The sequence below is a fragment of the Arachis hypogaea genome, chromosome 7, assembly GCF_003086295.3.
Source record: "Arachis hypogaea cultivar Tifrunner chromosome 7, arahy.Tifrunner.gnm2.J5K5, whole genome shotgun sequence".
NCBI classification, from domain to species: Eukaryota; Viridiplantae; Streptophyta; class Magnoliopsida; order Fabales; family Fabaceae; genus Arachis; species Arachis hypogaea.
The window spans coordinates 40,993,173-41,001,469 of NC_092042.1; positions in this window are offsets into that span (position 1 = coordinate 40,993,173).

Consider the following 8,297-nt stretch of genomic DNA (forward strand, 5'->3'; position numbering starts at 1 on the left):
ATCTTTCCATCTCCCATGACTCGGAGGTGGAAGCTTTTGTCTTCCCTTTCCCTTTTCTAGAGGATACTCCGGCCTTAGGTGCCATTGATGGTAATGGAAAAATAAAAAGCTTATGCTTTTACCACACCAAACGTAAAATATTGCTCGCCCTCGAGCAAGAGAAGAAAGAAGAGAAGAAGAAGAAGAAGAAAATATGGTAGAGAGGGAGAGAGGTAGGTTCGGCTAAGTGGGAGAAGATGGGTTTGTGTTGTGTGAAAATGAAGGAGAATGGAAGGGTATTTATAGGGAGAGGGGAGGGTGTATGTTCGGCCATTTTGGGTGGGAATGGGTGGGAAATTGATTTTGAATTTTATGAAGGTAGGTGGGGTTTATGGGGAAGAGTGGATTGATGTGAGTGGTGAAGGGGTAATTGGGAAGAGGAATTGAGGTGATTGGTGAGGAGTGTTGGGAAGTGTGACATGGGGAATTCAAATCACAAAAATAGGATTAGGAGGTAAGGTGGGAATATGTTAGGTGGGGATCCTGTGGGGTCCACAGATCCTGAGATGGTCCTGTGGGGTCCACAGGTCCTGAGGTGTCAAGGAATTCTATCCCTGCACCAAATAGGCATGTAAAATACCTTGGCACACCATTCTGGTGTTTAAACGCCCATTGGTGCACATTCTGGGCGTTCAACGCCCATGTAAAGCATGTTTCTGGCGTTGAACGCCAGTTTCATGGCGTTCAGCGCCAGTTTTTCTTCTCTGGGCACATTCCTGGCGTTCAGCGCCAGAATGTTGCTTGTTTCTGGCGTTCAGCGCCAGAATGATGCTCTGTTCTGGCATTGAACGCCAGCCAGATGCATCTTACTGGCGTTGAACGCCAGCCTGTGCGTCCTCCAGGGTGTGAAAATTTTTTTCTTCTGTTTTTGACTCTGTTTTTAATATTTTTTGATTTTTTTCGTGACTCCTCATGATCATGTACCTAATAAAACACAAAATAACAATAAAACAAAATAAAATAAAAATTAGATAAAATTGGGTTGCCTCCCAACAAGTGCTTCTTTAGTGTCAAGAGCTTGACAGTGGCTCTCATGGAGCCACAAGGTGATCAGGTCAATGTTTGTGTAGTGCCAACACCAAACTTAGAGTTTGGATATGGGATCTTAACACCAAACTTAGAGTTTGGTTGTGGCCTCACAACACCAAACTTAGAGTTTGACTGTGTGGGCTCTTCTTGACTCTGAACTGAGAGAAGCTCTTCATGCTTACTCTCTTTTGTCACAGAGGGATGGCCATGTGCCTTAAACACAAGGTAGTCTCCATTCAATTGAAGGACTAATTCACCTCTGTTGACATCTATCACAGCTCCTGCTGTGGCTAGGAAAGGTCTTCCAAGGATGATGCAATCATCCTCTTCCTTCCTAGTGTCTAAGATTATGAAATCAGCAGGGATGTAAAGGCCTTCAACCTTTACTAACACGTCCTCTACTATTCCATAAGCTTGTCTCAATGACTTGTCTGCCAATTGTAATGAGAACAAGGCAGGTTGTACCTCAATGATCCCCAGCTTCTCCATTACAGAGAGTGGCATAAAGTTTATCCCTGACCCTAGATCACATAGAGCCTTTTCAAAGGTCATGGTGCCTATGGTACAAGGTATTAGGAATTTGCCAGGATCTTGTTTCTTTTGAGGTAGAGTTTTCTGAATCCAAGTATCTAGTTCACTAATGAGCAAGGGAGGTTCACTTTCCCAAGTCTCATTACCAAACAACTTGGCATTCAGCTTTATGATAGCTCCTAAGTATTGAGCAAATTGCTCTCCAGTCACATCTTCATCCTCTTCAGAGGATGAATAGTCTTCAGAGCTCATGAATGGCAGAAGGAGATTTAATGGAATCTCTATGGTCTCTATATGAGCCTCAGATTCCTTTGGATCCTTAATAGGAAACTCCTTCTTGCTTGAGGGACGGTCCCAGGAGGTCTTCCTCACTAGGATTTTCGTCCTCCTCCTTCCTTGTGCATTCGGCCATATTGATCACATCAATGGCCTTGCACTCTCCTTTTGGATTTTCTTCTGTATTGCTTGGGAGAATACTGGGAGGAGTTTCTATAACTTTCTTACTCAGCTGGCCCACTTGTGCCTCCAGATTTCTAATGGAGGATCTTGTTTCATTCATGAAATTGAAAGTGGCCTTTGACAGGTCAGAGACTATATTGGCTAAATTAGAAGTGTTTTGTTCAGAATTCTCTGTCTGTTGCTGAGAAGATGATGGATATGGCTTACTATTGCTCAGCCTATTGCGTCCACCATTGTTAAAACCTTGTTGAGGCTTTTGTTGATCCTTCCATGAGAAATTTGGATGATTTCTCCATGATGAGTTATAGGTGTTTCCATAAGGTTCACCCATGTAATTAACCTCTGCCATGGCAGGGTTCTCAGGATCATAAGCTTCTTCAGAAGCTGCCTCTCTAGTACTGTTGGATGCATGTTGCCATCCATTCAGATTTTGAGAGATCATGTTGACCTGTTTAGTCAACACTTTGTTCTGAGCCAATATGGCATTCAGAGCATCTATTTCAAGAACTCCTTTCTTCTGAGGTATCCCATTATTCACGGAATTCCTCTCAGAGGTGTACATGAATTGGTTGTTTGCAACCATGTCAATGAGTTCTTGAGCCTCTTCAGGCGTTTTCTTCAGGTGAATAGATCCACCTGCAGAATGGTCCAGTGACATTTTCGAAAATTCAGAGAGACCATAATAGAATATATCTAATATGGTCCATTCTGAAAACATGTCAGATGGACACCTTTTGGTCAGCTACTTGTATCTTTCCCAAGCTTCATAGAGGGATTCACCATCTTTTTGTTTGAAGGTTTGAACATCCACTCTCAGCTTGCTCAGCTTTTGAGAAGGAAAGAATTTATCCAAGAAGGCTGTGACCAGCTTATCCCAGGAGTCCAGGCTATCCTTAGGTTGTGAATCCAACCATATTCTAGCTCTGTCTCTTACAGCAAAAGGGAAAAGCATGAGTCTGTAGACTTCAGGATCAACTCCATTCATCTTTATAGTCTCACAGATCTGCAAGAACTCAGTTAAAAACTGATAAGGATCTTCAGATGGAAGTCCATAAAACTTGCAGTTTTGTTGCATTAAAGCAACTAGCTGAGGTTTCAGCTCAAAGTTATTGGCTCCAATGGCAGGAATGGAGATGCTTCTTCCATCAAACTTGGACGTTGGCTTTGTGAAGTCACCAAGCATTCTTCTTGCATTATTATTATTTTCGGCTGCCATCTCCTTCTCTTGTTCGAAAATTTCTGAAAGGTTGTTTCTGGATTGTTGTAATTTAGCTTCTCTTAATTTTCTCTTCAGAGTCCTTTCAGGTTCTGGATCAATTTCAACAAGAGTGCCTTTTTCCCTGTTCCTGCTCATATGAAAGAGAAGAAAACAAGAAAAGAAAGAGGAATCCTCTATGTCACAGTATAGAGATTCCTTTATGTTAGTAGAAGAAGAAAGGGGTAGAAGAATGAAGAAGGATGGATTCGGATTTTTGGATGAAGAGAGGTGAAGAGAAGTGTTAGTAATTAAATAATTAAATAGAATAAGAAAAGAGAGGGAGAAATTCGAAAATAATTTTGAAAAAGGGGTTAGTAATTTTCGAAAATTAAAGATAAGATAAGATTAAAATTAAAATTTAAAACAATTAATTAATTAAAAAAAATTTTGAAAAAGGGTTGAGATATTTTCGAAAATTAGAGAGGGAAGAGTAGTTAAGTGGTTTTGAAAAAGATAAGAAATAAACAAAAAGTCAAAAAGTTAGTTGAAAAAGATATTAGAATCAAAATTTAAAAAGATAAGAAGATAGGAGTTTAGATAAGATATTTTGAAATCAAATTTTTGAAAAAGATAAAATTTCTTTGAAAAAGATAAGATAAAAGATAAAATAAAAATTTTAATAGAAAGATATTTTGAAAAAGATTTAATTTTTTTTAAAAAGACTTAACTAACAAGAAACTATAAGATAAGATTCTAAAACTTTAAAGATTGAACCTTTCTTAACAAGAAAGTAACAAACTTCAAATTTTTGAATCAATCACATTAATTGTTAGCATATTTTTCGAAAATTAGATATAAAAGATAAGAAAAAGATTTTTGAAAAAAATAATTTTTAAAAATTTCGAAAATAAGAAAAAAGATGGAAAAGATATGATTTTTGAAAAAGATTTTGAAAAGATAAGATTTTTAAAATTGAAATTTTGACTTGACTTGTAAGAAACAGCTAATTTTAAAAATTTTGACCAAGTCAACCCAAAATTTCGAGAAATTGGAGGAAAATAAGGAAAATATATTTTTTTTATTTTTGAATTTTTAATTATGAGAGAGAAAAACAACAAAAATACTCAATGCATGAAATTTTTTTAGATCAAAACAATGAATGCATGCAAGAATGCTATGAATGTCAAGATGAACACCAAGAACATTTTGAAGATCATGATGAACATCAAGAACATAATTTTTGAAAAAAATTTTTGATGCAAAGAAAACATGCAAGACACCAAACTTAGAAATCTTTAATGCATGGACTCTAACAAACAAAAAATGCATATGAAAAACAACAAACAACACAAAACAAGAAAACATCAAGATCAAACAAGAAGACTTGTCAAGAACAACTTGAAGATCATGAAGAACACTATGAATGCATGGAGTTTTCGAAAAATGCAAGAAAAATTTTTAAAGCATGCAATTGACACCAAACTTAAAAATTGACTCAAGACTCAAACAAGAAACACAACATATTTTTTATTTTTATGATTTTATGAATTTTTTTGTATTTCTATTAATTTTTTTCGAAAAACATTTTGGGAAAAACGAAAAAGAAAAGAAAAATTTTTTGAATAAGATTTTTGAAAAGAAAATTACCTAATCTGAGCAACAAGATGAACCGTCAGTTGTCCATACTCGAACAATCCCCGGCAACGGCGCCAAAAACTTGGTGGACGAAATTGTGATTCAATTGTTATTCCATTTTGCAAAATTCATTGCTTTTCATTCCCTGGTAATGGCGCCAAAAACATGATGCCAACACCATGGTTCACAACTCCGTTCAACTTAACCAGCAAGTGTACTGGGTCATCCAAGTAATACCTTACTCACAGAGATTGTTGGTATGAAGCAAGCTATGGTCACCTTGTAAATCTCGGTTAGGCAGATTAAATTGGTTTATGGTTTCGAAAATTAATAATAAAATAGAAAATAAAAAGGGATAGAAATACTTATGTAAATCAATAGTGAGAATTTCAGATAGGTGTATGGAGATGCTGTGCTCCTCTTAAAACTCTACTTCACTACTCACTCTTCCTTCAATCCTTCTTACTCCTTTCCATGGCAAGTTGTATGTAGGGCATCACCATCATCGGTGGCTACTTTCAATCCTCTCGGGAAAATGATCCTATGCACTGTCACTACACGGCTAATCGTCTGGAGGCATCACCCATGGTTGATGGCTACATCCCGTCCTTTCAGTGAAAATGTTCCTATGCTCTGTCACAGCACGGCTAATCATCTATCGGTTCTCAATCAGGTTGGAATAGAATCCATTGATTCTTTTGCATTTGTCACTAACGCCCAGCCTTCAGGAGTTTGAAGCTCGTCACACTCATTCAATACCGGAATCCTACTCGGAATACCACAGACAAGGTTAGACTTTTCGGATTCCCAGGATCCTACTTGGAATACCACAGACAAGGTTAGACTTTCCGGATCCTCATGAATGCCGCCACCTATCTAGCTTATACCACGAAGATTCTGTTGGGGAATCTAAGAGATATGCGCCTGGCCTAAGGTAGAACGGAAGTGGTTGTCAGTCACGTGCGTTCATAGGTGAGAATGATGATGAGTGTCACGGATCATCACATTCATCAAGTTAAGTATAACGTATATCTTGGAATAAGAATAAAAGAGAATTGAATAAAAAGTAATAGTGATTGTATTGAAACTTGAGGTATAGCAGAGCTCCACACCCTTAATCTATGGTGTGCAGAAACTCCACCGTTGAAAACACATAAGTAAAAGGTTCAGGCATGGCCGAATGGCCAGCCCTCTCCATGATCAAGTGACCGAATAGTCAAAAGATTAAACTGTCAAAAGATGTCTAATACAATAGTAACTTATCCTATTTATACTAGACTAGCTACTAGGGTTTACATGGGTAAGTAATTGATGCATAAATCCACTTCCGGGGCCCACTTGGTGTATGCTTGGGCTGATCTTGATCTATCCAGGAGCTGAGGCTTTTCTTGGAGTTGAACTCCAAGTTATGACGTGTTTTGGGCGTTCAACTCCGGATCATGACGTTTTTCTGGCGTTTAACTCCAGACAGCAGCATGTACTTGGCGTTCAACGCCAAGTTACGTCGTCAATTTCCGAATAAAGTATGGACTATTATATATTGCTAGAAAGCTCTGGATGTCTACTTTCCAACGCCGTTGAGAGCGTGCCAATTGGAGTTCTGTAGCTCCAGAAAATCCATTTCGAGTGCAGGGATGTCAGATTCCAACAGCATCAGCAGTCCTTTTGTCAGCCTTTTTCAGAGTTTTGCTCAAGTCCCTCAATTTCAGCCAGAATTTACCTGAAATCACAGAAAAACACACAAACTCATAGTAAAGTCTAGAAATGTGAATTTAACATAAAAACTAATGAAAACATTCCTAAAAGTAGCTCAAACTTACTAAAAACTACCTAAAAACAATGCCAAAAAGCGTATAAATTATCCGCTCATCAATGACTTTGTAATTTTTTTTGGATTTTTCAAAAATTATATGGAAAAGGAAAATAAGGATATCAAAATTCTTAATGAGAATTCCAGGAATCATGCAATGTTAGTCTAAAGCTTTAGTCTAATAAGATTAGACATAGCTAGCCAAGCTTCAGCATGACATTACATTCAAGAGCTAAATTGATGAGAATCAATCAGCTTTGGTGATGATAAGAACATCACCTTGAAACTCTAGAATTCATTCTTAAAAATTCTAAAGAAAAATACCTAATCTAAGCAACAGGATGAACCGTTAGTTGTCCAAACTCAAACAATCCCCGGCAACGGCGCCAAAAACTTGGTGCACGAAATTGTGATCATCAATGGCGCCATCAACATGGTACGCTCAATTGCAATCTCAACTCTTTATCACAACTTCGCACAACTAACCAGCAAGTGCACTGGGTCGTCCAAGTAATAAACCTTACGCGAGTAAAGGTCGATCCCACGGAGATTATTGGTATGAAGCAAGCTATGGTCATCTTGTAAATCTCAGTCAGGCGGATTCAAATGGTTATGGAGGATTAATGATTAAAAGATGAATAAAACATAAAGTAAAGATAGAGATACTTATGTAATTCATTGGTGAGAATTTCAGATAAGCGTATGGAGATGCTTTGTCCCTTCCGTCTCTTTGCTTTCCTACTGTCTTCATCCAATCCTTCTTACTCCTTTCCATGGCAAGCTGTATGTTGGGCATCACCGTTGTCAATGGCTACAGTCCCGTCCTCTCAGTGAAAATGTTCAATGCGCTCTGTCATAGCTCGGGTATTCATCTGTCGGTTCTCGATCATGTCGGAATAGAATCCAGTGATTCTTTTGCGTCTGTCACTAACGCCCCACAATCGCGAGTTTGAAGCTCGTCACAGTCATTCAATCCTTGAATCCTACTCAGAATACCACAGACAGGGTTTAGACCTTTTGGATTCTCAAGAATGCCGCCATCAATTCTAGCTTATACCACAAAGATTCTGATTAAGGAATTCAAGAGATATCCACTCAAGCCTTGTTTGCATGTAGAACGGAAGTGGTTGTCAGGCACACGTTCATAAGTGAGAATGATGAGGAGCGTCACATAATCATCACATTCATCATGTTCTTGGGTTCAAATGAATATCTTAGAACAAGAATAAGCTGAATTGAATAGAAGAACAATAGTAATTGCATTAATACTCGAGGTACATCAGAGCTCCACACCTTAATCTATGGTGTGTAGAAACTCCACCGTTGAAAATACATAAGAACAAGGTCTAGGCATGGCCAAATGGCCAGCCTCCCATAATCTAAGAACTAAACGTCCAAAGATGATCCTAAGATCTAAAGTGATCAAAAGATGTCTAATACAATAGCAAAAGGTCCTATTTGTAGAGAACTAGTAGCTTATGGTTTACAAAGATGAGTAAATGACATAAAAATCCACTTTCGGGCCCACTTGGTGTATGCTTGGGCTGAGCATTGAAGCTTTCACGTGTAGAGACTTTTCTTGGAGTTAAACACCAG